Source organism: Schistocerca serialis, chromosome 2 (assembly GCF_023864345.2).
Source record: "Schistocerca serialis cubense isolate TAMUIC-IGC-003099 chromosome 2, iqSchSeri2.2, whole genome shotgun sequence".
Lineage (NCBI taxonomy): Eukaryota > Metazoa > Arthropoda > Insecta > Orthoptera > Acrididae > Schistocerca > Schistocerca serialis.
The window spans coordinates 410,860,399-410,866,398 of record NC_064639.1 but is presented as its reverse complement, the minus strand read 5'-3'; positions in this window follow the sequence as shown (position 1 = coordinate 410,866,398).

Genomic DNA, 6,000 nt, shown 5'->3' with positions numbered 1-6,000 from the left:
GAACTGCATTGCATGACAAAATTAAGCATTTGAAAGAAGAAGAAAGGGAGCAAATGGACGAATTATTGTGGGAGTTTAAGGATTTGTTTTTCCACAAGGGCTGTTACCAGCAACTCCATTAGTTCAACACAGGATACCAACAGGGAATGAAGCACCTATTTACCGTAAACCATACAGAATACCGAGGTATTTGCAGCTGATTGTAGAAGATTTCATTGATCAGCAGCTTGCGGACGGTATTATAGAGCATAGTAATAGTTCCTGGGGAGCAGGCATTGTCGTTGTGCCTAAAAAAATCTGTGGATGGAACTAACAAATACAGGTTCTGTTGCGACTACCGATACCTCAATAATAAGACAGTAATGGACGCATACCCCATTCCCAACATATTGGAGACTTTGGATCACTTAGGACAGCGCCAGTACTTTTCTACAATGGATTTGACAAGTAGTTATCACCAGTTAGAGGTGGCTCCAGAGGATCGCCCAAAAACTGCTTTCTCTACACCTGCAGGCCATTACCAGTACATTAGAATGCCATTCGGTTTGAAAAACACTCCGGCAACGTTTCAGAGGTTGCTAGACAGTGTATTGAGGGGTTTGAAACCACGGCAGTGTCTTGTCTATTTGGATGACATTATAGTGTTTTCAAGTAGTATGGAGCAACATACACAGCTGTTAGGGGATGTCTTTATGAGGTTAAGAGCAGCTCATTTGACATGTAAATTATTTGGGTCATATTATCAGTAAGGATGGAGTGCGAACAGATCCAAGGTTGGTACAGGCTGTAAGTGACTTTCGGGACCCGAAAACAGTTAAGGAAGTGCAGTCATTCATCGGAATTTGCAATTTCTATTGAAAGTTCGTGAAGGGTTTTGCAGATTTAGCAAGCCGTTGACGCAATTGTTACTGAAGGGTGTGAAATTTGAGTGGGCAGAAGTGTGTGAGAAAGCGTTTGACTAACTGTGTTAACATCAAGACCGGTTTCCAGATTTTGAAAAGGTGTTTATACTAGCATGCAATGCATCGAATCGAGCATTAGGGTGTGTTCTTAGTCAGGAAATTGATGGGAAAGGACACCCTGTAGCCTATGCGTCTAGGCAGTTGAATGCAGCAGAGAAGAATTACTCAACAACAGAGAGGGAGATGCTTAGCGTAATCTATGGAATCGCATATTTTAAATGTTATTATATGGGAGAAGATTTTGGGTAGTGACAGATCATACTGCATTGAAGTGGTTGTTGGGGCTGAAGGATCCGTCTACTAGACTCGCTCGATGGGCTGTGAGGCTTAGTGAATTCGACTATGAGTTGGTGCACAAGCCAGGGAAGAAGCATGGTAATGTGGATGCACAAAGTAGGGAGGTCGCAAAAGTAGAAGTCATAGGTTATGACCTAGCATTATGGCAAAAATACAGGACACGGACAACAATTGTAAATTGTATCAGACAGCCACAGTTTAATGTTTATGACAGTCTTCCGTGCAGGGAAATGAAGTTAGGGCCATGGGTAGTAGTGCCAGCAGAACTGAGGGACGAGGTTTTAACGGAAGCTGATGATCACGTGTTATTCGGTCATGGAGGGTGTAGAGCGACGAACAGGAGAGTGGTGGAGAGGTATTGGTGGAGAGGTAGGAAAGGAGATGTGGATCAGTATGTCAAGAATTGCATACCATGTGCGCAGAGAGCAGATTTGAGTCGGAAACGGATACAGCTACAACGATTACCGGAAGCAACATGTCCATTCTCTTTCCTGGGGATTTATGTCTTAGGACCTTTTAGGCGAACACCATCGGGGATAGATTCGTTCTCACAACAATAGACCATTTTTCGAGGTATGTGGAATGGTGGCTATGCCAAGTCAACAGGCAGCAAAGGTGGAGGAGGAGGAGGAGATTACTGTTTAACGTCCTGTCGACAACGAGGTCATTAGAGACGGAGCACAAGCTCGGATTAGGGAAGGATGGGGAAGGAAATCGGCCGTGCCCTTCGTAAGGAACCATCCTGGCATTTGCCTGAAGCGATTTAGGGAAATCACGGAAAACCTAAATCAGGATGGCCGGACGCGGGATTGAACCGTCGTCCTCCCGAATGCGAGTCCAGTGGCAGCAAAGGTCACGCAAGCATTAGTAAATAGCTGGATTTTGAAGTTTGGTGTACCAGAGACAATAATTACTGACCAAGGGACCAACTTGATGTCGGATTTAATGAAGGAACTATGTAAATTGATGACCATAAAGAAGTTGAGGGCGAGTGCATTGCATCCACAGGCCAACGGAAGGACAGAACGGGTACACAGAACAATCGGGAAGATGCTCAGTTTTTATGTGGACTCTCATCACCGTCAGTGGGACAAGTATTTGAAGCATATCGTATAAGCATACAATGCAGAAGTCCATACAAATACCCGTTTGTCTCCATATGAGGTGGTGAATGGGTGAAAAATGCCGTCACCGTTTGATTTAGTGACGCTACAGAAAAGAAGGACTGGCGAATCTGAATGTCAATTCGCAAGGACAATTCGGGATGTTTGGAAACGGGTACAAAAGGCGAATACAAAGGCTTTGGAAAGGCAGGAAGACGCAGTAAAGCAGAAAGGAAGTTTACCACAGTATAGGGTGGGGCAATGGGTAATGCTGTCCAGCCCCTATATGCAAAAAGGGAGAACGAAGAAGTTCCTCATGAGATATCAAGGGCCATACCAAGTTGTTGAAATCACATTTCCCGTTAATGTTAAGCTTCAGCTGCCAACCAGAACGACGATAGTACACGCTGGGCGATTACGGCCATTTAAGAGTTGCCCGGATGTGCTTCCAGCACAGACATGTCACAAAAAGGAACAAGGAAGAAAGAGAGTGAAGAGCACAGAGTAAACCAGGAGGATAGAGTACAGTATGCTTCACGTTCTAGAAAGTAGTAGAATATTTGTAGTTTTTTTTTATTTTATTTTCTGGTTATGTATCATTGGGTTTGTGTAGATTCATTAAGCATTGTATTTTATGTGTTTTTGAGAATTGTGAGCCTGCTAGGGATAGGAAGGGTGATGGTGATCCCTGTCCACAGGTCACTGAAAAAGGAAGTGTAGCATCTGACGTATGTAGAGTGTTGTTGTTGAAGGAGAGATCAAATGCAGTTCTGGAGAGGTAAATATTCCGGAGTAAATAAATATGTGTTGAAAGATGTCAGAGTCATATGATTTCTTGTTTAAATTTTCAGTTATCGACATTGCTGAGTCAGAAACATCATGTTTATATAATGTAAATTCAGGGATGAAAGTAGTTACACAATTGGTGTTGGGTTTGGATCTTCTCCACCTACAAGAATTTGGTAGTAGTAGCAAGTTGTTTTGAGCAAGGAGTGCTTACGGAAGCGAAATGTGTAGATCTCAAAGGAAGTGGAATTTTAATCAATGGAACTAAGTGTAACATAATAGGACTAACATTCCATCTGCCCGCGTCAATTTCAGGAGTCGTGCAGTTGAATGTTACACAGCCACAGCTGTACTGGCCAGAAACCACTTCAGAGTTTTTGCCAAGGCACAATCTGACCTTGTAACTCAAACTCTGGAGCCAGGTATGTTGAGATCCGTAAACCAGTTCATTTCAGAGCAAGAGGGGCGCATATCAGCCGAAAGCTTGTGCAACATGTCGTGCAGTATAGGGAAAGGCAATGGCAAATAACGATCATTTTGAGCACCTCTGTGCCAAGTGCCATCGCAGCCTTAACTTTGTTATATGTTGTTTTCTTTCTGATCAGGTGGAGAGCCACTTCCCAGAAGGATCCGAGGGCAGTCCAAGTCCCAGTGGATTGGATACCAAGGGCGTTCTCCTGGATGGCAGGGCGTGTCGCACCACCAGCTACACCAGGCGACAGAGGGGGCGCCAGCGTCCCAGTCCACGGCGGGTATTTGGTTTGACCCTCTGAGGCTGACGCGAGGTCCGCAGCCAGCCAGGGCACTCTTCAGCTTGCTACCGTGGACAGTCGTCTCGGCTTCCCACCCAAGCCAGAGACTTTCGTGGCGAGGGCCACAGATTCGAACACCGGATCGGGTGCAGTCGTTGCCGCCACGTTCCCAGCTACACCAGCCGAGGAAGAGGCAGCAACGGGGCCAGCCTACGGCTCCTGGCGGAGCAGCACGGTGTCAATGGGGATGGTGGTCGCTGAGTCGGCTGATGACGCAGCCATCCTGACGTAATATGAACTCTACAGCTGGCGACACACAGCGTTGCGTTGCACAGGTCGCTGGGGCAGTGGCCTTAGCATTGCGGGGCCTGTGACCTGGACTGAGGTGAATGAAGCTCTGTAGTGGAAACGAATAAATCATTTGAAAAGCTCCGACGAGTTTCAATACAGCACCTCCTGGCAAACACCCACTACATTTGGTGTCAATACGCCGCATTTGGCATCTGATACTACTACAGGGGATTCCTTTTGGTACGAATATGGATTAGTTCACACTTTTCATTATTTAGAGTCAATTTCCACTTTTCATACCACACAGATACAGTGTATTAACTAAATCATTTTGCAATCTTCAGATCATCTGATGACTTTACAAGACCATAAATGACAGCATCATCCGCAAACAATCTAAGAGTGCTACTCAGATTGTCTCCTAAATAGTTTATGACTTTACGCAGATCAGGAACAGCAGAGAACCTATAACACTTCCTTGCAGAACACCTGATATTACTTCTGTCTTACTCTATGACTTTCCATCAATTACTACGACCTGTGACCTTTATGACGCAGAACCATGAATCTAGTTGTACAACTGAGGAAATAGCCCATTGACATGAAATTTGATTAGAAGTCGTTTGTGAAGTACAGTGTCAAAAGCTGCAGGACTAATCCTACAACAGAAACAGGATGGAATTTGGAAGCCTACTGGTTTATTTCTGAAGACTTTTCCCTCGTCCATAACACCTACTCAGCTAATGACTGAGAACTTCTCGATATTTAAATAGCAATAAAATAGTTCAAATAGCTACCTGACAGAAGAAAATTTTATACAGATCATATGCCAATAACTTATGCATTCAAAAAGAAGAATGAAAAGGTTTCACCACTGCACGTCCATTGTTTACAGCATATTTCTCAGTTCACAAGTGATTTGCATAGTGTGTCTGGCACAGAAAATACACTGGCTAGTGATTTGTCAAGGCTGAAAGATTTAGAGATGATAGACTATGATGAAATAGGTATTTCACCAAAGAAACAGGAAGAACTTCAACATATGTAGTCAAGTTGCAGCACTTCACAGAAATTTAATGAGTTTAGTACTCTTGATCAATTAAGACTTCCGTGTGACTTCTCATCTGAAACCATTTCTCCGTATGTTTCCAAACAATTTAGGACCACAGTTTTTAAGCATTACTATAACATTGTTAATTCAAGTGTGATATCTTGAGTAAAGCTATCATCCAGATTTGCCCTGCAAAACCTGAAGGATAGTCAACAATGGATTAAGACATATACAGCCTCTCAGAAGAGCTAAACTGTCAGGTATACTAAACCACTAACTGGAAAATTCCCCATTGCCAGTGAACGTTTTCACATGGTACCTGTTGATCTAGTGAGACCTCTACCACACTCCAATGGATTTATTTACTGTTTAATTTGTACCGATAGATTCACCCCCTTCGAAACACTGGAGCGAAGACCGAAGCAACAGCCTTTAATTCTTTGATTGTCAGATTTGGAACACCACAGCAGATGGCAACAGAGCAAAGAAAACAGTATCAATCTAGCATATTCTGAGCCTTACAAATATTTGTGGCTGTAAACTGACTAAAAATAGTGCACACACCCCACAGACTAATGGAAAAATTGGAAGGTTTAACCATACATTGAAGAGTATTTGGCTTCCTTTGTTCCTTCTGAAGTGAAAGATAGTCTACAACAGTAGAAATGCTATATGGTACTACAATGAAACTGCTGGGAAACTACTTCCAATAACTTGATGTATCAATAAACACTGGCCTTCCAACTTTCATAATTTAA